The sequence below is a fragment of the Palaemon carinicauda genome, chromosome 25, assembly GCF_036898095.1.
Source record: "Palaemon carinicauda isolate YSFRI2023 chromosome 25, ASM3689809v2, whole genome shotgun sequence".
NCBI lineage: Eukaryota > Metazoa > Arthropoda > Malacostraca > Decapoda > Palaemonidae > Palaemon > Palaemon carinicauda.
In genome coordinates, this window is record NC_090749.1 from 95,840,472 (window position 1) to 95,866,004 (window position 25,533).

Genomic DNA, 25,533 nt, shown 5'->3' on the forward strand with positions numbered 1-25,533 from the left:
ATAGTTAGGAAAATTACAAATTATTTTATAATTTACTACAGTTTACTACATCCACTGGAAATCTATTCTAAGTATTTGCTATTTTGTATGTAAATAAATTGCCACATTAAGTGGTGAAACGTTTCAATTCCAATTTGTATCTGTTACCTCTGGACTGATTTGTGCTTATAAGCGTGAATAGATTGTTGTAATCTACATTTGTTATGCCTTTAAGAATTTTGAATGCCTCTATTTACTGTCCCCTTAGTCGTTGTATTTGTAGATCAAATATGTTCAAACGTTCCATCCTCCGTCTATATCCAAATTGCCTTAGTGTTAGAACTAGTTTGGTGGTCCTAGCTTGTACTGCTTCCAGTCTATCTATATCTTTCGGAATACTTGATGATCAGAATTGGACTCCGTATTCTTGATGAGGTCTTACTAGTGATGTGTGCAGCTGTAGTACATTGTCTTTGTTTCAGTATTTGAATTGTCTCTTTATGTAACCCATTAGTTTTTGTACTTTCTTTTCAGCTTTTACACTCTGATTGGTGAACTTCAAATCCTTGCTGATAATACCGAGGTCTTCCTTCTGGTCCATATTTTCTATTTTATGATCCAGCAGTGAGTAATCTGATTGTGGGTTACTATAACCTATGTGCATGACTTTACATTTCTCACAGTTTAATGGAATTTGTCATTTTCTGGACCATTCTCATAGCTTCATCAGATCTTCTCTTAAGGCTTCTCTGTCTTCTGAGTTTGCAGCATTTATGCCTAGTTTAATATCACTGGCAAATTTGGCTACTCTACTAACTATGTCATTAATGTAGATCAGAAATAGCAATGGGCTAAAGACGGATCCTTGAGGTACTACGCTTGTAACAGCTGCCCACTCTGAAAATTCTCCGTTGATTACAACTCTCTGGTTTCTGTTTGTTAGCCAATCTTCAATACATTCAGCTGGCACGTCAGTTATACCTAGTGCTCTAATTTTGCCCATTAATTTTTTATGAACTTTGTCAAAAGCCTTTTGAAAGTCTAGGTATATGATATCTATTGCACTGCTTTTGTCACAAATGCTAAAAATGGAAAAATTCCAACAGATTTGTCACATATGATCTCTTTTGTCTAAAACCATCTTGACTGTCTATCAGAAGATTGTTTTTCTCTATATGTTTTACTATTAAATCTACTATGATTGATTAAAAAATTTTGTAAGGCACTAAAATTAGACACACAGGTCTGTAGTTGCCGCGTTCTTCTTTTGGTCCCTTCTTGTAGATGGGAGGATATGGGCTAGTTTCCATCTCAACTGACTGTCTCTCGGAACATTTTGTAAAAGTGTTTGGTTATCTCTTCTTCTAGTTCTATAATCTCGATTGGATGAATAACGTCTGAACCTGATGCCTAAGACTTACCGAGTCCTTTTATTTTCTTTTTGATATCATCCATTATAAAGGTGATTCTATTTAATGGTTGTGTCCCTTCATAGCTGATAGCTGGTTCGGTGAGGGTCGTTGATTCTTTCCTAGTGAATACAGTTGTGAGATATGCATTCATCAGTTCGGCTATATGCAAATCATTTGTTATAAGACTACCCTCCTAGCCTCTTAATGGGCTAATATCGTGTTTTATTGGTTTCCTACTGTTTACATATGCAAAAAAAATTTTTTACCAACTGAAGCAACTTTTTTTTTTTTTTCCCCATTGATCGTGGCCTTCTAAATAGTTCATCTACTTTTCCGCTGAACTTCTCGTGTTCAGAAGTTTCATGAATTGAAGGCTGTGGACCCATTAATTCATGTTTCCTGTCTCCACTTCTTATTGCATTGGTTATTTCTCTGTTGAACCACTTAGGTTGTGGAGTTCTATTTGTTAAAAATAGGCCTATGTGGTATACATTTAGCCCTTTTTTCTTCATATATTTTTACATAGGAGTCCCATTGTGTATCGATGTTCTCTGTTCCGTCGTATTCTAAATTCTTGGGTTATTCCTTTAGTTTAATCTAGTTACTACATTTGTAGTCTAGATTTTTATAATTTTCCCTTCTTTTAAATGAGGAATATTCACCTGAAACCTAACTACCTAACTATTTTGTGGTCATTTTGCCAGTATTTTCACCTAAAAAATTGGATACTAAATTTTCTTTCGTTGTTAGCAAAATATCTAGTACAGGTATTGCTCGACTTACAACCTATGTGACATACGACTATTCGACTTTACAACCATTTTTTCAGGGTGATGACGTCACAAGTTTATTGGAAATAGGACGAATGTTTCCTTGAAAATAATATATTTTCTTGTATACATATAAACTGATTTATCTTGGTAAATTATTATTTTCTTTTATTGTTAATATTCAGTATTTATTTTCAGTTAAAAATACATTAAGAAATGTTATAATATCTGTCGAGTTCATATTATGTCTGGTGACGTCACATCACCGGCGGAAAGCTTCCGGGCAATACAATGATTTCCTTCCAATAGGCTAACGATTAATATTAGTATTTCCATTATCGAAATATTAAATAACGATAGAAAGTATTCTGAGGGTCTGTATCGGTTGTCATGAGTACTACGTAGCGTAAATTTGACTGTACGCTACTTTATTAGTCTCTGATAATGGATCGATGCTTATCTAAAGAAAATATACTATTAGGGCAAATATTTTCTTGGAAAATAATATATTTCCTTTTACATTATAAAAATAAAATACTTTTGTTTGTTAAGTTAGTATTTTCTTTTCATTTCTTGCGAGAAACAAATTTACATATTTTGCAAGTCATTCTTCGTAGAGTTTACTGTACGTCACGTGTCTTGTGACGTCATGTATCTGGCAGAAGCGCGCTGACAAACCGAATGATTTCCTTTCACTGTTACCGAGTAATCTTATTACAGCATTCCCATCATCAAAACTCCCAGTAACGATATCAAGTGTTTTAGTGGTCTGTATCATTAGTTATAAGATTAGTACAACTTACCGTAAATTTAAGAAAAAAAGTCTGATGACGTCATATTTCTGGCAGAAGGCGAGAGGCAAATCAAGTGATTTCCTTCCGATGCGTTACTATTCCCATAATCGAAACATCGAATAATGATATAAGGAATTTTTTAATAATTTTCCAAAAAATATGAAGATACAACTGAATTAAAAACAAAATACAGAGAGAGAGAGAGAGAGAGAGAGAGAGAGAGAGAGAGAGAGAGAGGAGAGAGAGAGAGAGAGAGAGAGCGTATTCCTTTTATAACTAATAATAAGGTCTATAAACGAACTGTATGGAAAATGTGATACCCTATAACATATTGGCGCTGATGTAATATGCATTATGAAGAAATTTCGAATGTCAAGAAAATTATATAAATGTGTTATTCGCACTATATATATGTGTGTTCATAATAGTAATACGGAAGCGTGACCTTGAGATCAGCTAATGCCAACCGAAAGTAAATCAAAAGTATTTGTTGATTATTGATATGGTCAAGAAATTGAAAAATAAAATACTGTATAAACGTTCTTTAATAAACCACAATTAAACACAGTAATGTCTAATGAAATATAAAGGCTTAATATTGAACTAGAATACTGTACGAAGCTTTAAAAATGAACTACCCGTATGCGATTGCGAGAGCGAGCACACACACACAAAGAGCTACAACGATTTCACATTAAACGTAATGATTAGACGAACTGTATGGAAACTGATTTCCTGTAACATATTGGTGTTGATGTAATATTCATCATGAAGATATTTCTAATAAGTTAAGAAATGATAAAAAAATATGCCATACGTATGTACGCCATATTTTGATACGGTAGGTAGCGGCACTTTCAGATCAGCTGATCATAACCAAAGGTAAACAAAATTTTCAGTACTCGATTGTAAAATGCTTCCAAAATTGATAAATAAAATACAAAAATGCATTTATAGAGCATATGATATCCTATGAAACAAGAAAATGGAATAATGATAGACAGTAAGAAAATATTGACAAAATATGATCCAGATGATTGCCGAATCATAACGTATCAAAATAAATCTACGGAAACTTCACTTTCCTAGTTCGACATATGGCGAACTCGACTTACGACTCATCTCTCGGTCCCTATCTCTGTCGTAAGTCGGCGACTACCTGTATATTGTTTCTCCTAGTTGGTTTATCGACCTACTGATAGAGGAATTAATTGTTGACACGAATGCTAGTAGCCTATGTCCTTCTGTGTTCAATGTAGAATTCATAGTGTCCCAGTTTTTTGCGGACGAGCCATTTCATCCTTATGGAAATTCCTCATTGGCAGCTTCTACTTGGGATATTTCTGCGAGTGATATACCAGAGAAATTTTACCTTAGAGGTATCAACAGTATTATCAATGGCAGGACAGAATAGAAGTTAGGAGGGTTGCAAATGTGGTTAAAAATTGGGTGGGATTTTTTGGATTCTTTTCTGGTGACACTGGCTCATAAGATGATGGTGGAAGAAGAGAGGGTTTTACCTCATACTCAGCGGATGAGTGTTGAGCACTAGATTTCTGCAATCTGTAATCCGTTCAATAGACGTCATCCATTCTATGTCTACACCGCAAAGCTGTCGTAGGGGCTAGTCCTCTGTCGTTTATATACTTTTGACACACAATGTTATGAGGCAGGAGGAACTACCTTCAGAAAAGGATGATAAGGCTCCCTACCTGATTTTCTCTTATTAGAAGTAGAACAAGGTCTAACCTCTAACACTGCAGGTTCCTCATCGTAATTTGGAGGTTTAGAGCTGTAATTCCCTAGTGAGTGGCTGACATGCTCCAAGTAGGATAACGGAGAAGACACCACTTGAGAACTATGCAAACACGTAACAGCGGATGCATGTCCAGCAGGATCAGGCGTAATGGTGGTGGCGCATTCTGGTGGTACGAGGGGGTTGTTTGTGGGACTGCGGACGAACCGCTAGGGTGATAAGAAAAAAAAACTACTGATCATCATTGTTTAGATTGCCTGCCAGAATGTTTTTCTTGCCAGGAATGAACCAGGCTACCAGGAAGATTGAATTGTCTTCCGTACATTGCATATTTTCACAGCTAGATGGTAAAGCCACCATGAAAAAGTGTCTCCTTGTTTCATTACTTCCCTATAGTGGGAATCTGTACTGTATTTGTAGGATCAAGAGGGATCACAGGAAGAGCTTCCTAAGAAGTTCTTGTGGCTGCATACTGTAGTATGAATCCTCCACAGCCATAGGAGGCGTATTGGGAGACATTTCGAGACCTGGTAGAATGATGTGGCGTACGCTTTAGTGTGCGGTGTGTAGAAACTTTTCTTATCTGTAACGATGAAACCTCTCGGACCAGCAAGAAATATCCTTGGTCATCTATATCTTCCATAATCAACTGCTTGTAGCTAAAAACACTCGTTGAAGAACTAGTAAGGTTCTCAAACTCCTGAGTAATCAAGAACTTCTATTGCAGTATTATCCTCAGTCTGTAAGTAGCAGATGCCACAGGGCCGTAATCACTCGGCCTCAGTAAGGAGGGAGGAGATATCCCATTAACAAACTCGTGAATGAAGGATTGGACGTCCTCCTTTGTTATCGGAATTTCAGGAAACTCTGATGGATCAGACATGACAAAAACAGGGATGGATAATGACAAATTTGGGAGTAATCTGTAGTTTTCTTAACCATACAAACCTGATGCTCTTTACTGTGGAGATATATTTCGGTAACAGCTAAAAGGGACAAATTTGAAAGTAATTTGTATTTTTCCTGGAGCTATTTAGTATAGGGATATTTATTTTCGGCAAAGCTGAAACTAGCCATAAGACTTTTAGCGAGGTGACTACACCCACCAGTAGTTAGCAAGGGGGGGGGGTAGTACTTACCCCCTGCTCACACACACCTGTGTTCTATCGTCACCTTTACTTGCACGAGGAACTTATTGGGGGATAGATGATGGTGGGACAATTTGTATTAATAGCTCCCGGTTTGTATCATTAGGAAAAATACAAATGGCTTCCAAATTTGTCATTTGTTCCGACACTAATACAAACTCTTCGTTATTTACAAGGATAGACTCACTCCTTAGGAGGGTGGGAATCCGAACTAACTGGCTGGTCTTTGATTGGGGGTTTTTCCATATGTGCTCCGCATTTAACAGGGAGAAACCCTAACACCTTGCTAAACAAGTTGTGCAAAGCTTGGTTAGCGACCTGAGCAATCTGTGTGATTGTGCAATACTAGCAGTGTGACTAGTCTAGGTAAGAATTCTCAGAAACGTAGGTACCTTTGAATCAACCATAGGCATTGACCAATACCACCTGACCTGGGGGTATGGGGACGTAGCAAATATCTCTCTCTCTACCAGGTTACATAAGAGAATTTTTTTTACCTGCAGACAGCAAAGACCAGCTTTGCAGAGTACCATAGGTGCTGTTCCCCCACAGGGGGGAAGATGAAAGAAAGAACCAGTTATACTTTTTCATTCATCACAGACTTAATAATGGTTAAACTCTGCCCTCCACCATATGCTACTTGTTCATCAAGGAGCCTGAGGTGTTTAAACCATTTACTGTGTAGCCACCACCGGGTCAATGAAGAACGTCTCCGTGTTTCTGTGAGTCACGTCTTGCAGGAAGTGGGCGGTGAAGGTCATTTGACGTTTCTACACGCCCGCTAACAAGACCTGCGTTAAAGAGTAGTTTTCATAAACGCTAGGGGCGTACTTCGGCCTCTAACACTAAGAGCTCTAGGTCTCCTCTATGAGAAGGATCATGATTCAATGCTCGGTCCATGACCTTGCAAGTTCAAGCCAAGAACGTGTTCTTGGTGATCCCTCTCTTGACTTTCCCCAAGCTGACAAAGAGTGCTGACACTCCGGTGAGCTCCTGTAGTTTCCTTGAGGTAGCCCCTGAAGTTCCTCCCTGGCATAGTATCCTTTGATCTGGATCATTGGTCACGCTACAAAGGGCTCCCAATCCGAAGGGCACAAATCTGCGATCCAAGCTGCCAGGAACAAATTTGAGTATTACCTGGCCCATCGGTGTGAATGAGAGACGTTGAGGGTGGCCCATTAGATTCATCGACTCTCTTGGTCGAAGCCAGCACGAGCGGGATATCTGTCATCGAGGTCACGTTAAGATCTGCTGCTTGAGGGCCTGGGTCGTAGAGGCACTCTTTGGGGACCACATGACGCGAACCATGCCCCATGGACGAGGTCTCCCTTCTGACTGAGGGCAGGTAGGATCGAAACTCCGTATGAAGAGAAGCAATGCCAACGCAGAGGAGAGGTTAATTCCTTTTGGTCTAACGGTGAGGCTCAAGGACGAGCAGTGGACTTTCATCGCAGAGACAGAGCGAAGCTTTCATCCCAAAGATAAAAGAGGAACTCAGTTATTGCTGGAAAGGTGGCATCAAGGGGGAGAGATACCCCCTTACACAACACAGAAGACCATTTACTTGGCCTGGTAGATCAAATCCGATGATCTACCCAAGTATCCAAACATCCTCTTCGCAACTTGTTGCGGAAAGGACTTTCTGACAGAGGAGGAGCTGGATAGTCTCCAGGCGTGAAGTTGCAGCGAAGGTACGGCTTTGTAAAATGTGTTCACATGTGGCTGTTAAGAGTACAGTGAACCCTCGCTACTTCGCGGTTCGACAATCGCGGATTCACCACTTCGCGGGGTTTTCCCATAACCCATATATATATACATATCGCGGATTTTCCGGAAAATTCGAAAATACCGCGAAATCTGAAGATAACCAAATACGATATTTTGTTACCTGTAATTCCATTAATACTGTAATTATAGTAATATCTGCTCTTACTGATTGTTCATTGCATTACATATGATATATAATTCAGCACAGAAAGAAATAAAACACGAAAAGAGAATGTGATCATACGATAATTCAGTACGTAGTAAAATTAAATCGAACATGAAACGCAAATCAGATGCAGTCATACCATATTAGAATGGTGTGTACTGTAATGGATGTGCTTCTTTTCCATGAATCTTTTGTATGTATACGTACGTAGTACAGTACTGCATCCAATAATATTCTTTGTTGCAAAAATCACATTTCGAATAAGTACTGTAAGCGTACGAGAGAGAGAGAGAGAGAGAGAGAGAGAGAGAGAGAGAGAGGCGTAAAATAGCGTACGTACGTAAATTTTTATTATTATTGTTATTATTATTATTATTGTTGTTGTTGTTAATAAAATTATTATTGTTATTATTATTAATCATTATTATTATTATTATTACTGTACAGTATTATTATCATTATTTATTATTATTACGGTATTGTACTTAATCTACGTACGTTCAGTGTGCGCGGGACATCTTCTATGAGTAACCAACGCACCATAGTACTGTATAAGACGGGTTGTGATTGGTTCAAGCGCTGATAGATGACGAATCAAAACTCAAGTTTTGTTATCTAGCCTGTGATTGGTGTTTTGCCCGCATCTCCAACCCGCAGCATCAGAGTTCTCGCGGGACTGCATCGTTCACTTTCTCTTTCCGCGTATTGCTGAGTAGACGTTCTTAAGTTTGTGAAGTTGAATCTGTGCTGTGTGCGACTGTTTTAAGTTGAACTTTTTGTTGAACTTTCTGTTACAATGGCTCCCAAGCGTTCTGCTTCTAGTAAGGCTGGTAGTGAGCCTAAACGCCACCGAAGAATGATGACGATAGCTGAGAAGGTTACGCTTCTCGACATGTTAAAAGATGGTAGAAGTTACGCGGCCGCCGGCCGCCATTTTGGCATCAACGAATCCACCGTTCGCTACATCAGGAAGGACGAGGCGAACATTAGAAAGACTGCTGCAATCACCTTTAGCAGATCAGCGAAGCGAGTCGTTACAACGCGTAATAAAACGATCGTACGCATGGAAGGTGCTTTAGCTGTGTGGATTGCCGACTGTCGGAAGAAGAACATAGCGTTGGATACGAACACCATCCGAACAAAGGCTTTGAGCTTGTATGAGAATTTTGCGGCAAAGGAACCTCATGACGACGATGGCGACCATGCTGAAGAAGATGATGATGTAGATGATCCTCAACCAGGGATCTCCACTGATTCCCAGCGTCAGAAACAACGTTTTTCCGCCAGCAAAGGATGGTTCGCGAAGTTTCAGAAACGCTTCGCCCTGAAAAGCGTTTCCCTGCATGGGGAGTCTGCTTCCGCTGACACTGCCGCTGCTGAAACTTACGTGAACCAGACTTTCAAGAACATTATCGCTGAAGGTGGATACAAGCCGGAACAAGTGTTTAATATGGATGAAACCGGCTTGTTTTGGAAGAGAATGCCGTCGCGAACTTTCCTGTTCAAAGAGGAAGCCAAAGCCTCTGGCTTTAAGGCATTCAAGGATCGCGTTACCCTCGTGATGTGTGGCAATGCTGCTGGATTTTTGTTAAAGCCGGGGCTTATTTATAAGTCGAAAAATCCTCGCGCTTTGAAAAACAAAAATAAGAATCTCCTTCCCGTGTACTGGATGCATAATCAAAAGGCATGGATTACGAAGATGCTGACCTCCAACTGGTTCCACCAGTGTTTCATCCCGCAAGTCCATGAATATCTCTTAGAGAAGGGCTTGCCATTCAAGATCCTTCTCCTTATGGATAACGCTGGTGGACACGCAACTGACCTGTCGCGTGAGGGCGTTCAGGTTGAGTTCCTGCCACCCAACACCACGTCATTAATTCAACCAATGGACCAGGGGGTTATCAGGGCGTTCAAGGCCCTCTACACGAAGAATACCTTGGCGGACCTCGTTGCGTGTGTGGATGCTGCCCAAGATGACGAGGATGAAGACTTCAACTTGAAGGCGTACTGGCGGCAGTACACCATAGCCACGTGCCTGCAGAATATTCAAAAGGCACTTCAAGAGATGAAACCTGCAACTGTAAATGCGAGCTGGAAGAAGCTGTGGCCCGATATTGTTTACGACGACAAGGGATTTACTCCGTCGGAAATCCAACACTCTGCAATACGGAAATCTGTGCAGTTGGCTGCCATAATTGGGGGTGACGGGTTTGGCGACATGACGACTGAAGACGTCGACGAGTTGTTGGACTGCCATTCCCAGCCCCTAACTGACGCAGATCTCGAAGACCTGACGAAATCGGCAAGTGAGGAAGAGAGTGAGGGTACCCAGGAAGAGACCCAAGAAAATGTAGAAGAAACGGGCTTAACATTAGAACGGCTCGCCAAGTTCTGCAACCATATGAAGGAGGCGAAAGAAATGTTGCAAGAGTGGGACGAGGATATGGTTCGCGCGATGCAATTCTGCAACAAGGTCGATGACATCACGACTCCCTACAGGATGCTCTTGGATCGAAAAAAGAAGCAGCGGCAACAACTTCCGATCACAATGTTTTTTCAGCCTCGCAAAAAAGAGCCAGTTCCTCCTGCTAGTACGCCTTCGGAAGAAATTGAAGAAGTTGAAGAGGTGTCCCAGGAAAAGACACCTCCGTCTGAAGAGACGTAAAATACTATCATTGACTGCACAGTAGAACACATCATCAGCTTCATCATCATCATTTCTACTGTGCAGCAAATTCATCGCCATCGTCATTCAAGTTTTTCTGGAACTTCTTTCGTGGTGAGTACAGTAACAATCTTTATTTTTTACTTTAACCTGTTTTATAGTTTAGTACTGTACGTACTGTATGCATTAAGTTAAAGGGAAGGTTTTAAAAGTCTACATGTTGTAACCTATCATATTTTTTTTGTTTAAAATTTACATTTACGTACGTAAAACAATCTCTCTCTCTCTCTCTCTCTCTCTCTCTCTCTCTCAAATTGTTTTCCTGCTTTGCTACGTACAAGTACTGTATAATTTATATTTGTAAGGTAACATATTTTGTAAATGCTTTGTACTGTAAATACTGTATGTACTGTATCATTATTTATCACTATCATCATGCGTGTTAAATGCCTTGTTTGTTCTGAGCGTGGTTGTTTACTGAGCGTACACGCCGTCGTTTCAGGCGGCGTCATAAAGAAAAAGATTTCATTTGGAAGTCCTAAGAAAAATACGTAAACTAAAACATTGGTAATAAAAAAATCAACATACAGTACTGTATAATCAATATAATCGATGCAAAAACTAACCATACGTACATATATGTGTACACTAAATGAGTTTGTTTCTTCATTATGATCAGAGATGAACGTAAACAAAACATTGGTTGCCATTTTTTATCGTGCTTTTTAGGTGTTTAGGAAACACATGATATAAAATCGCCTTTAATATTTGTGCCTGTTTTAGTTTAGGGTGCTGTAGTACATGCATTAAGTGTTCTGTACATTACAGGGTGTAAAGGGTGGTTTGTTAACAGTACTACGTACAAGGGAAGGTTTTAAAAGTCCGAATATACATGTTAAATAAATAGGTAAATATGCTGTCACTACTTCGCGGATTTTCACCTATCGCGCCCGCGTCTGGAACCTATCTACCGCGATAAACGAGGGTTCACTGTAGATTGAATTGTGGAGGGAGTTCTCTCGGGATCTCCGTCGAGAGATGCAGACAAGTCAGTTGGGGTTGACGAGTCTGCTGGGCAAGGCTGGTCTGATGGGCGAGACAAGTCTTCTAGCAAGACGCAACTGCCGACGACGAGGCCTGCTTCGAAGAGCAAGGGATGGGGAATGGACGAATCCAATTACCACCAGAGGAATCCCCAGAAAAGGAGAACAAACAGGTGAAGGAGGTCTTTCCAACGGACGGGAAAAAGGCGACCAACTTCTGCTGCCGCTGTCAGAGATTCTCCCCCCAAGCAAGAAGATTGCTGCTGATGGAGGGGCTCTTCCTCTGAAGGGAAAGTTCTAACCCATGGCGAACCTCCTAGCCGCACTCTCTGTTTCCCATCAACGAGCTCTAGCTCGATGTTAAGGTCAACATAGTGTTGCTTGAGAAGCATAGCAGAGGGTCGTCTCTGCCCCCCCCCCCCCCTTGAAGGGATTACCCCCTATCTGTTAGGAAGGCTGCCCTCATCTCTAGGAGATTTAAATGATGGTACTATTCGCACTCTAACCACAGCACGGAGGACACGTCATACAGCAAGAGACTTCGCCCTTTTCTTTGAAGCAGCTGACTGCCACTGAAAAGAGGAATTGGAAGGAGTCCGATGCGGGCTTGATGAACCAGAGTGAAACAGTGACCCACGAGGCATAACCACTCCTGGTTGAAAGTGCGTCTCGCAGACGGAAGAGACTAACGCCATCTTCCGCATTGGACCCTGTCGTTCTGAGGAAAACTTCTGCAGGCTGATGACGATGAGCAAGTCTAAGAAAACTCTTCTCTGATAAGGAAGCAGGGATATCTCTCGTGGTTTATTTCAATCCTCAGATTCCGGAAAACTCGAGTGGTCTGAGTAGTGACGAAGGCAAGCCTCCGGGTCGGTCAGGATCAGCCGGTTGTCCCACAGTCTTCGTAGAACTAAGCCGATCCTCTAGGCCCAGGTTGACACTAGGGTAAAAACACTCATGAAAACCGAAGTACCACACCTTGACATGGTATGCCTGTAGGATCAAAGATACTTCCTTGATGATATATGTCCTGGAATACAGGAGTATGAGTCCTAGTGGTCAAATATGCACAGGAATTTCTGTGGACTAACTCCTTGTTTGAGTGTATCCCTTCTCTTCGCCAAACAGAGTTTGATGAACTAACTTGTTCAAGGAGGAGAGGACGAAAACTGGAGACTTCTATAGAGTGCGAGAGCCGTTAGGTTGTAACTGAGAGGCGAGTTTATATACAAGAGTTTCGGGGCAAGAAGGTCCCAAAAATTCAAACAAAATAATTCATGAAAAGACAGGCTTAAAGAGGTTCTGTTAACAGTGAGATGTAGAGTGAGATACACAATAAAAAGAAAATGCCATTCTAATAATGATAAGGGGTTTGTATGAAAAAACCTAATTTTTTTTTTGCATGTTGGGAAAAATACAAATTACTTTCAGATTTGTCATTTCAATGTTGTATTTACTTAGCCGCAAGCCCCTATTAATGTTTTATTCTGTATTTGTTTCATTTAACAGGTGGCTGGCATTACTCCCTACTCCCTGTAAGGCTCGGAGATGGAAGCGAGACTTATTGTCGTGCAGCTTAGCCGTTCCACTATTTCACCTATTCGCAATTTGATACAAGTAGCCAATAATTCAGGAACTGCATAATCTGGCCATTATACTGTCTACTGTAAACATCCTGACAAAGGTACCTGGTATGAGTACACAGTACAGTACAATGATTCAAGAGTATTCAGTATTTCTATGGGGAGAGTATGCAGTCCTGAAACATATGTGCTTTTCTAAGAAATGTCATCTGCATCCTCCAAATTATAATTTTGAGAGAAAGAATTTTTTGTATTGTTCATACTGTACTGCGTAAATATGTTTGTAGAATTCAGGAAAGATGCAAGTTCTCTGCTCAAATGTAAGATTGAGAAGATGAAATTGACCATTCGTGTTGCTGCACCCCTTTTAAAACGTTTTGTGATACTGCAGGTTAAATGACAGTGAGTGGGTGATGTAACTGACAATTTGCAAAGGTTGAACTACCTCAGAAGAGGGTTAAACAACAGTAAGTGGGTGATGTAACTGACAATTTGCAAAGGTTGTACTACCTCAGAAGAGGGGTTAAATGACAGTAAATGGGTGATGTAACTGACAATTTGCAAAGGTTGTACTACCTCCGAAGAGGGGTTAAATGACAGTGAGTGGGTGATGTAACTGACAATTTGCAAAGGTTGTACTACCTCAGAAGAGGGGTTAAATGACAGTAAATGGGTGATGTAACTGACAATTTGCAAAGGTTGTACTACCTCAGAAGAGGGGTTAAATGACAGTAAATGGGTGATGTAACTGACAATTTGCAAAGGTTGTACTACCTCATAAGAGGGGTTAAATGACAGTGAGTGGGTGATGTAACTGACACTTTGCAAAGGTTGTACTACCTCAGAAGAGGGGTTAAATGACAGTAAGTGGGTGATGTAACTGACAATTTGCAAAGGTTGTACTACCTCAGAAGAGGGGTTAAATGACAGTAAATGGGTGATATAACTGACAATTTGCAAAGGTGGTACTACCTCAGAAGAGGGTTAAACAACAGTAAGTGGGTGATGTAATTGACAATTTGCAAAGGTTGTACTACCTCAGAAGAGGGTTAAACAACAGTAAGTGGGTGATGTAACTGACAATTTGCAAAGGTTGTACTACCTCAGAAGAGGGGTTAGATGACAGTAAATGGGTGATGTAACTGACAATTTGCAAAGGTTGTACTACCTCAGAAGAGGGGTTAAATGACAGTGAGTGGGTGATGTAACTGACAATTTGCAAAGGTTGTACTACCTCAGAAGAGGGGTTAAATGACAGTAAATGGGTGATGTAACTGACAATTTGCAAAGGTTGTACTACCTCAGAAGAGGGGTTAAATGACAGTAAATGGGTGATATAACTGACAATTTGCAAAGGTGGTACTACCTCAGAAGAGGGTTAAACAACAGTAAGTGGGTGATGTAACTGACAATTTGCAAAGGTTGTACTACCTCAGAAGAGGGGTTAAATGACACTAAATGGGTGATGTAACTGACAATTTGCAAAGGTTGTACTACCTCAGAAGAGGGGTTAAATGACAGTGAGTGGGTGATGTAACTGACAATTTGCAAAGGTTGTACTACCTCAGAAGAGGGTTAAACAACAGTAAGTGGGTGATGTAACTGACAATTTGCAAAGGTTGTACTACCTCAGAAGAGGGGTTAAACGACAGTGAGTGGGTGATGTAACTGACAATTTGCAAAGGTTGTACCTCAGAAGAGGGGTTAAATGACACTAAATGGGTGATGTAACTGACAATTTGCAAAGGTTGTACTATCTCAGAAGAGGGGTTAAATGACACTAAATGGGTGATGTAACTGACAATTTGCAAAGGTTGTACTACCTCAGAAGAGGGGTTAAATGACACTAAATGGGTGATGTAACTGACAATTTGCAAAGGTTGTACTACCTCAGAAGAGAGGTTAAATGACAGTGAGTGGGTGATGTAACTGACAATTTGCAAAGGTTGTACTACCTCAGAAGAGGGGTTAAATGACACTAAATGGGTGTTGTAACTGATAATTTGCAAAGGTTGTACTACCTCAGAAGAGGGTTAAACAACAGTAAGTGGATGATGTAACTGACAATTTGCAAAGGTTGTACTACTTCAGAAGCGGGGTTAAATGACAGTGAGTGGGTGATGTAACTGACAATTTGCAAAGGTTGTACTACCTCATAAGAGGGGTTAAATGACAGTAAATGGGTGATGTAACTGACAATTTGCAAAGGTTGTACTACCTCAGAAGAGGGGTTAAATGACAGTGAGAGGGTGATGTAACTGACAATTTGCAAAGGTTGTACTACCTCAGAAGAGGGGTTAAATGACAGTAAATGGGTGATGTAACTGACAATTTGCAAAGGTTGTACTACCTCAGAAGAGGGGTTAAATGACAGTAAATGGGTGATGTAACTGACAATTTGCAAAGGTTGTACTACCTCGAGGGAAACCAAAGTGCAAAACTTAGAGTGAGTTGGCTTCCGTAGAATGTCTGCGTTGTTTGGTACACTAAAAACAATTTGAAGTTTTTAACTGACGTTTATCATATTTGTGACGAAAATTGTGTTCTGCTTCAAGATCGCTTTCACTGAAAATTCAAACATTCATGTTGAGAGAAATTTAGGGAAATCTCTTTTGACTGTACTGAGTGTAGGCCAATACAGATCCTGAAAAAATTATCTAAGACTCAACTTGTGTTTGTGTTCTAAGACTCAACTTGTGTTTGTGAACCGTGGTTTTCATCTGTACCTGTAAAATGATGTTTGTGAAGAACATGTTTATTCTTCCAGGAAGTTTATAAAAGGAAGGATTCCTCACAAGTCTATGTATGGGGATATCTATGTCTCACCAGGGTGTTTATAATTTTTTTCTTAATTGTTCAAAATAAAACTATTTTTGTATTTTAGCAAATAGTAAGCATTTCCTTCTCCTACATAATGTCCCTTCTCAGCCACCAATTTAATTTTTTTTTTATATGGTTTTAATGTCATTTTTCTCTCCTAATGTTTGTAAAGTTTGCTTAAGCTTTGAAAAAATATCTTACCTAGAAAGTATACTACTCCTCTTATTTAGGACTGTGTGCATAGATAATAGGGAAATTTGAGGTTCTAGCTGGGTCCCCTTGCCCAGTGTAAAAAATCGAGGGTTGGGTCCAAGTGTCCAGTTCTCTTGACTGTTTACCTTTTGCCCAGATTTCTGGGTATTCCACAGCCTTATCTTTTCATGTATTGAATGTTGGAGTGTGGTCGGCATTCGGACACTAGGCAGTCTGCATGCTAAATCTGGCCACAGTCCGCAAACCACTACACCGTTACAGTTTACGAGCATGTGTGATACAAGTGCGTTACAATAGGAAAGAACTGACTGTAGAAGCTGTGAGATACCTTCATCAAACACGTAATGCCTGAGTCCCGGCGTCTGACCGAATTTTTGGATCATGTAGGTTAAAGAGAGAACTGCCCTCACATCTCAATAGGTGGGTGGAAGAGAAGATGTATGTGCTCTTGTAGCTGAACTGCGGATTCGCTGCCCTTGTTGAAAAGAGATGAGTACTCCGAACTTGTAGGAGGGGGATTAACCACTATGGGGAAAACCTAACTCGAGGACAAGAAAAGGAGTTATCCCTAGAGAAGAACATTGGCAGATGGGTGAACTCAGGCTGCAGGAAAGCATCATTGTTACTGGGTTGACAAACAAGACCGAGGTTAACCTAAGAGTTGGTCACATATGTCTTTCTGGAGGAGGATACCGCAGATGGAGGGCTGAAGTTGCTTGTACAAGTTCCGATGAAGATGGAGGGCTGAAGTTTCTTGTACAAGTTCTGATGGAGCATAGGCCGACAGAGACAGAGAGTACGAGGAGAGGAATCCTTACATGTAAGTTACTATAGCCGTAGCGTAAGCATGAGCCGAATTCAATCCCTTAGAACAGCGGGAATGGAAAAAGGTAATAACCCACAGGGTTGTCTCACGATGCATGTATGAGGGGCCAAGGAGAAGAGCCAAGAAATAGGCCAAAGGACCGTGACAGAAATAAGACAAATTCTCAAACTTATGGAAAGAGAAGCAAATAAGCCCAAAATATTATGTTCACAAGATTCGTTCCGAATCACCCGAGAAAGGGGGTGGTCGGAAAACTTATGCTGCGGTAAGTGCTGTGCAGAACCATGTTCTACTTGTCTGGAGGCAACATATAGGTGAGAGCATAAGCGCAACTAACGAAGGTCTTATCAATGAAGACGTCGGCTTCTAAGGTAACCATATACAGTACCATAAAGTGACGCAAGGGAAGAGATAGTGAGCGAAAGACTCGATTTCATCCCTGAGGCACACTGCACTTTAGCTCCCCTAGTAGTAGAAGAAGTACTACTAGTAGTTGTCGTGTTGTGAAGAAAACGTTTGTGAGGGACGCACGTTCGCAAAAGCTGACAAGGACTGGAGAGCCGATGAAGTACCCTGTCAATCGTAAACGCGGGCATCTGGAAGCTCAAAGAAGATGAAATCGGAAACCGAAAACACTGTATACTTGTGTGAAACAAGTTCCAAGAGGCGAGTGAGGTATTAACCACTTTACCCTGCCCATCAATGGAGAGTGCTGGGTTAGGTTCCAAGAAGGGAATGTGTGCTAAACTCTGTCATCTGCATGTTGGAAGTACTATCTAAGTAGCGTGACTTGAAGAGACCGAAGGATGACGATCTGTGTCGTCTCGATGAGGATACTCTTAGATGAACAAAGGAGTCTCCGCTGGGAAGAGCAGTGTGCTTGTTTAAAGTGAGGATCGCAGCCGGAAGAATTCTACGATCATCCCCTGAGAAGTTCTCTGTCGAAAGAAGTCTGAAAAACACACCAAGAGACGAGGCTTCAGAGATTCTTCTGAGGCCATCAGTAAATCTACCAATAAGCCAGAAGAGCAGTTTGTCAAAGGCAAGAGCAACTTTACCTCAGAAGGAAAAGTAGTAAGCTGGATAGTGTGACAATGAATAGCGGTCATTACCAGAGAAAGTGACGAGGTTCCTGCAAGATTGGAACCAAACCGAAACTGGAAACGAGCCGGTCTGGGTTGCCTAGTTGTAGGTCCTTAAGTGCTTGTGAATATGAGTAGAGGAAACGTCATGTGTTGAAAGCGGTTGCTGAGACACCAACAACCTGGAAGAGAGCTGACGAGTGACGATCACGAGCTGCTGAACGGTGATCATGAGCTGACGAGTGACAATCACCATTTGGCGAATGACAATCACCTGGTGAATGGTGATGATGGTGACAATCACGATCTGGCGAGTGCCAATCACGAGCTAGTGAAGGACGAACACACACAGGCGAGTGATGATCACGAGCTGGCAAATGGCGACGAGCTTGCGAATGGCGAACGTTGACAAGTTGGCGAGCGGTGACAAGTTGGCGGACGGCAATCATGAGCTGGCAAGTGACGATTACAAGCTGACGGCAATCGTCGGCGATTGCAAGCTGATGGATGATCATGGGCTATTGTGAGCTGATGGTCTAGCTGCAGCAGGGATGGGCAAGGTACGTCCTTTAGACGAGACGAGTCAACTAGGTGTGACGAGCCTGCTGGCTGAGTCAAGACTTGCTAGGTGAGACGAGTCAGCTTGGTGAAGCAAGTTTACTGGCAAGCCAAGTCCACTTCCAGTGACGAGTCTTGCTGGGCACGACGATTCTTCTGGACGAGACGAAGGAATACCCCAAAGGAGAGACCGAACAGGTTGAAGGAAGTGTCTCCCACAGACGGGAAAGGCGACCAACATCTGCTGGCACTGTCGGCAATTCTTCCCACAATCAGGAAGAGTGTCGAACAGTGGCTGGTGGAGGGACTCCCCCTCGGAAGGGAAAGTTCCAACACCTCCTGAAGGTGAACCTCCAAGCACCACTCTCTGCTTCCCCTTGAGCTCTAGCTCAATCAAGTGTTGCCTAAGAAATGAAGCCGAAGCTTGTTCTCTGAGTTCCCCAGATGGAACTCTGAGGAGTTCTAATCAGCAACGGCTCCAGAGAGACTAATCTCGTGTATGAGAAATGCCGTCATCAGCGCGATGGTTAGGAAAACTGCCGCAGATGCAGGCGAAGAAGGTGGAGATTGGGCAGAAACAGGAACTTGCCTGGAAGAGTAACATCTGACTTAGCTGAATGAAGAAGTATGGCATTGCTAGCTCTGAGGAAAAACAAGAATGAAAGGAAAATTCCCCTTTGGGTGGGCAACCTAACCCACGGATGAGAAAGGTGTCAACCGAAAGATACAGGAACATGCTAAAAACTGTTCACTCTCTCTCCGTTGGCTGCCATTGCCAAACGAAGGAGTGTAGCATCGTTAGTGTTATATAAAAGTTATATGAAAATAAATTCATTCAAACAAATTAATAGCTGACAAAAGACCACTCAAGAGAACAACCTAACCAGTGGACAGGAAAGGAGTTCCCGAGCGGGACAGGAAAAAGCTAATGACTACGCACTCCTTACACCGACTGACATCGTAGAACGAAGGAGTGCGGCGTCGTTAGTGCTGTAGAAATGACTAATGTAATTTGTATTTTTCCTAACATACAAACCTAAAGCTATTTATAGAGGTATTAGTTTTGGCAAAGATGAAAGACGAGGCATGATAACCTTAGCGAGGGATAACCAAGCCAACTGCAAGTAAGCGGATCTGGATGGGAGTAGTCAACAACCCCACTCAATTACACCTGGGCTGAGCACCCACTTTGATTTCTGGTAGGACTTCTTGGGGGACAGGACTAGCAGGCCAACTTGTATAAATGGCTCTTGGTTCGTATGCTAGGAAAAATACAAATTTGTCATTTGTTCCTGCACAAATACAAACCCTCGGCTATTTATTGGGGTGACTCACTCTTAGGAGGGAGAAGTCCTCAGCAACTGACCTTGGTATTTGACCAGTGGTTCTCTTTACTTTGACATGTGATTGAAGTAGTAGGAACTCTTCCCTCACTAAAATCTTGTGCTATGCACTATTAGCAGCCTGCAGAAGCTGTGTGCTTGCGATACTAGTCATAAAGATACAAGAGTCCTCAGACTTTACCCAATAGGGGTATTGGGGATGCAACAAGTATCAATTCTATACTTAGGTTACACAGGGAAAATTGATCTTGCCTCCAGAGAGGTGAGGTCAGCTGTGCTACGTACCACGGAGCTGATTCCCCAGAGGAGGGGAAGAAGGTGATAGGAAGAAAGGAGCCAGTCATTGTTACTCATTCACCCCAGAGTAACACAGGTAACCTCAGCCCTTGACCCTCTATTACATGTTCATCAAGGAGCTTGAGGTGTTTAGACCACTTGTTGTGCAGCCACCACAGGACATATGAAAAACTTATCCATGTTTCTGTGGGTTATGTCCTGCAGGTAGTGGGTAGTGAAGGTCAACTGACGCTTCCACACGCCTCCTTGCAGTACCTGCGCCACAGAATAGTTTTTCTTGAAAGCCAGGGACGTTGCAATGCCCCTGACGTCATGAGCTCAAAGTCATTTGCGAGGAGGGTCTGGATTGAGTGAAAACTCGATGACCTTTTGGATCTAGAAGGAAATAGTTTTCCTCGTGACCCTCCTCTTGACCTTCCCCATGCTGACAACCAGTGCTGACACACAAGGGAGAGCTGCTACTTTTCTTTTAAAGTAACCCTTCAGACTCCTCACTGGGTAAGGTACCAGTTGGTCTGGATCTTAAGTTACAGAATGCAGAGACTCTATCCAGAGTGGGCCGAACCTAGACACCAGCACACCTTGATTTTGAGTCTTGGCAATGAACTCAGTGACGAAGTAGAGTATTACTTCTCCCCATCTCCTTGAGTGGGAGACATAGGAGGATAGACCATGCAGCTCACTAACTCTCTTGGTCGAAGCCAAAGCGAGTAGGAATACCGTCTTCCATGTAAGGTGGCGATCTGTTGCCAGGTGAAAAGGCTCGTAGAGAGAAAACTTCAGCGACTGAAGGACCCGAACTGCGTTCCAAGGGGGAGGTCTAAGTTCCAACTGGGGACAAGTCATCTCATAACTTTGTATGAGTAGAGAAAGTTCCAACTAGGAGGAAATATCTACTTTCCGTTTAAAGGCAAGACTCGAGGCTGAGCGGTAGCCTTTGACTGGCAAAACCAAGAGAAGCATTTCTTCCCACAGGTATACCAGGAATTCCGCTATTGTTAGAATACAGGCATCGAAGGGAGTGATAAAATCCACGTCACCAGTCACAAAAACCGACCACTTCGCCTGGAAGACTGACGCTGAAAACATCTGAGGTGTCCAGACATCCTTTCCACAACTCGTTGCAAAAAGCCTCTCTGAGAAAGGAGGTGCTGGACAGTTTCCAGGCGTGAAGTCGAAGCAAAGCTACAGCTTTGTGGAATATGTTGGCATATAGAAAAGGGGAAATGCATACACATCTGTGCTGTCCCACCGTTGTTGGAATGCATCTTGCCCGAGAGGCTGGGGGTCCAGGACTGGGGAACAGTAGAGTGGAAGCCTGAAGTTCAGGGCGGTTGTAAACAGGTCCACAGTTGGGGAGCCCCACAAAGTTAAGACTCTTTTGGCTACTAGATGATTCAAAGACACTCAGAGCCCACTATCTGAGTGGCCCTGCTCAGAATGTCTGCAAGCACATTCCAGTTCCCAGGAATGACGCAAGAGGATAGAAACTCCTAGCTGTCTACTGTCCATCTGAGTATTTCTACTGCTAGATGGTTCTCTAAGAGATCTATATGCTGGTACCTCTCTCATTAGGACCAAAGGACGGAGATGGATTGGTGCGGCATATGGGCACCCCACTTTCTTTTGATGTATCCGAAAAGAGCATTAGTTCCAGAGGGGGAGGGACGAGAAGATTGGACCCTTTGCAGAGGTTCTTGACTGCTACCTACCATCTGAGGTCCGTCAGTTCTTCTGACCTTAGTTGAACCAGGGTGTCCAGGGAATCGCTTGCTCAATTCCAGTTGGAATTAAAGATTTTCCCCTCTGATTATCAGAAAATGGCAAGGGCACTGGACTACCTGGTGAACCAATTACAGCGTAGGGTGGTCAACAATACCCCGGGAATGTGACTGTTGTTCCCCTTCCTAAGGGCTAGCAAGTTCCCTTGTGTCGAACAAGCAGCCTTGGCTCTCAAGGGAAAGGCAATGCTCCTCAGTTTGACCAAGGGGTCGAGAGATTACGTAGCAAAAAAGCATCTTGAGTTATCAAGATGTGCAACTGATTGCGCACTTCTGCTATGAAGGGGGGGGAGGATCCTGTCTTCTTTCCAACTGCCACCAAGCTAGTGGGATTTGGCCGAGTAAGAATGATACAAATCAGTAAACCAGGTAGCCAGTACTGCTTTTGTCATTACAGCGAATCTCCTTAGAGATCGCTTTTTGAACAAGAGACTGGTTGGTAACTACCGAACGTACCCGACTACTCCAAAAGGATAAGATTGAGAAGTATCTTCAATCTATTGTTGGACAGGTAATATGTGAACAAGTCTATCTACAGATCAGTAGCACAGACCGGGGAGTAGGACGAACATACTGGCGTAGATAATTATAGTCGTGTCCAGAACTCGGTTGGAGAACATTGAAAACGTTCGTAACCGCCTGAATTATAGTCATGTCCAGAACTCGGTTGGAGATCATTGAAAACGTTCGTAACCGCCTGAATTATAGTCGTGTCCAGAACTCGGTTGGAGAACATTGAAAACGTTCGTAACCGCCTGAATTATAGTCGTGTCCAGAACTCGGTTGGAGAACATTGAAAACGTTCGTAACCGCCTGAATTATAGTCGTGTCCAGAACTCGGTTGGAGAACATTGAAAACGTTCGTAACCGCCTGAATTATAGTCGTGTCCAGAACTCGGTTGGAGAACATTGAAAACGTTCGTAACCGCCTGAATTATAGTCGTGTCCAGAACTCTGTTAGAGAACATTGAAAACGTTCGTAACCGCCTGAATTATAGTCGTGTCCAGAACTCTGTTGAAGAACATTGAAAACGTTCGTAACTGCCGGAATTATAGTCTTGTCCGGAACTCTGTTGGAGAACATTGAAAACGTTCGTAACTGCCGAAATTATAGTCTTGTCCAGAACTCTGTTGGAGAACATTGAAAACGTTCGTAACTGCTGGAATTATAGTCTTGTCCGGAACTCGGTTGGAGAACGTTGAAAACGTTCGTAACCGAGATTTCCTCTTTTTATAAAAGACGAAAATCGTTTGTATTCCTCCATCTCCGTTCAATAAAAACTGGCATACGTATTTAATGTCCCCTTCTAGGGAACGGATATGCTCAAGAGAAGTTTTCAGTTTAAGTATTTCTAAAAAACTAAGACCTATGATTGGAAAGAAACAAGTGCTTATGAAGGCAGATCGCATATGCAGAATGTCTGGTTACGGGAAGGTAGATAACGGATTTTGAGCGAAGCGAAAAATCTATTTTTGGGTGAGATAGCCATGGCGTCCTGATGGAAGGTTCCTGTTTGGTAGCTTCCTTGGGTATAAGACTACTAAGATATTCCCAGAGAATTTAACCACAGGTTATCACAGAATTCTAACTTCTGGAGCGAGTATCTCAAAGGTTTCCCTTTAAGACATCGTAATACAACAGGGGACACGCATGTCTGAACGTGCCACATAGCTATCTTCACCCCGAACAGAGTTAATGCTTCGGTGTGTAAGGGCTGAGAATAGTTGGGAGCCGTTCCACAGCTAATCTCACTCGTGGCTACTACTGATACTCGAGACGTAAACAAACGGACGCCATTGCTCTGATGACGTCACGCCCGTCTTCATCCTGAAGCCAGTTGCTGCCCATCACCATGATACAATTGTGTAGGGTGGGAACAAAACTGGACGAAGTAGTAGGGAGGGTCCATCAGGACGCCATGGCTATCTCACCCAAAAATAGATTTTTCGCTTCGCTCAAAATCCGTTTTTTGGGCTCAAGCCATGGCGTCCTGATGGAAGAGTACCAGAGAATCAATGTATCGTGGTAGATTTTCCCCCAGTGTTAAGTGCCTAGGCATTGACAAAACAGCAAAGTAATCTTAGGTAAAGAACCATAGGAACGAAGTATCCTGCCCCCCATTGGTAGGAAGTTCCCATGGGCTATGCCGACGTCAAAGTGGTATTGAAGGGCTATTCATCCTGACAGAAGAACTTGAAGAACTTAGAGATGAAGCAGAATGTTTGATATTTGTATAGGAACATTCTGAATTAGACCAGTGGTGGTTGGGCACTGTGTATAGAGTTCATCTCTTGGTTATCAGAAGTAAGTATTCATGTAGGAACCTTACTGAGACAGGGTGAATATAATTTAGGATTAGACATCTTAAATTCTTCATGACCATAAGAAAGGAGGAATAAATAAAACTATGACAGTATGTATTTCATAGTAGGTAGGAGCTGAAAGAGACGCAAAAGTAATAAAATAGAAATTTTATTTCACAATGCAGAAATTAAATAATTTACAGCAAAAGTAAAGTTCATTTACAGTAATAATAATGTACATAGAAATAAAGGCTTGCTCTTGAATCTGAAAAGGAATTTCAGGATTAGTAGGTACTCGTTCTCGAGGAACGCAAGTCTTTAAACAACACATCATGCTCAAGGCATGCGGCACTTGTGTGACACTATGACATTTCACCTGGGATAAGAACAGTTATAAAAGCACTAAGTGTTTTTAGACATCACTATGAATCGCTCGAGGGTCAACATAGGCACCCGAAGAGTTAGAGTCCCAAGTAACTCACTGTTCTACGCAGAGTTAGGTGCAGGTTTCATAACACTACCTGCGGCTACCACAAAATGTTTGACTTCGTGCACTTGTTTCGCATAATGTTTAAAGAAAACTCGCGAGGACTTCCAGCCCGTAAAGTTTTTAAGGCTTTCAAAGTCCATGCTCTGAAAGAAGTTCAGAGAAGATGCCACTTTTCTAGGATCATGACCAGCGGGTGTACTGTTCGGATCCGCTCTGCGAATGAAGTAGGTGATTTTCGCTCTTAATTGTTTCAGTGACAGGTCGCTGCCCGATGTTTCTCCTTTGAAGAGTTGGCCTCCACCAAAGTTCGAAGTTCTGCGAAGATAGACCTTGAGACTCTCTACTGGACATAGAGAGACATCCTCCTTCAGGGGGCATATTCTCCAAGGGCCCCATCTTTTGGTGGGTAATTCGTTTTTAGCGAGAAACGTCGGATCAGGGGAGAGGGTCACTTCTCCTGAATCGGCAAACAGGATGTGTCCCTCTTCTCTTGATAATGCCACTATTTCACTGACTCGAGCTCCCGAAGCGAGAGCAAATAAAAATATAACTTTCTGAGTCAGATCCTTGAGGGGGCATGAATCGTTGTCCAAGTTGGAGGCGAAATGGAGTACCTTGTCTAGTGACCAGGAGATCGGTTTCGGAGGGGGTGCTGGGCGTAGGCGAGCACATGCTTTTGGTAATTTGTTGAAGATGTCGTTGGACAGATCAATTTGGAAAGCATATAGAATTGGTC

General features: G+C 42.2%; 1 protein-coding gene and 1 long non-coding RNA gene across 2 annotated transcripts in view; one reads left to right on the forward strand and one right to left on the reverse strand.

The window, feature by feature from the left end:
- LOC137618722 (uncharacterized) overlaps positions 1–13,814 on the forward strand; it is an 85,626-nt gene extending 71,812 nt beyond the window's left edge. The window contains exons 2-3 of the long non-coding RNA XR_011039825.1: positions 13,010–13,518; positions 13,584–13,814. This is a non-coding gene — a long non-coding RNA (uncharacterized lncRNA). The remainder of the gene's footprint in view (positions 1–13,009; positions 13,519–13,583) is intronic.
- The window catches only part of LOC137618721 (zinc finger protein 677-like), a 160,823-nt gene that overhangs the window by 33,782 nt on the left and 101,508 nt on the right, over positions 1–25,533 (reverse strand). The gene's annotated exons all lie outside the window — the stretch shown is intronic.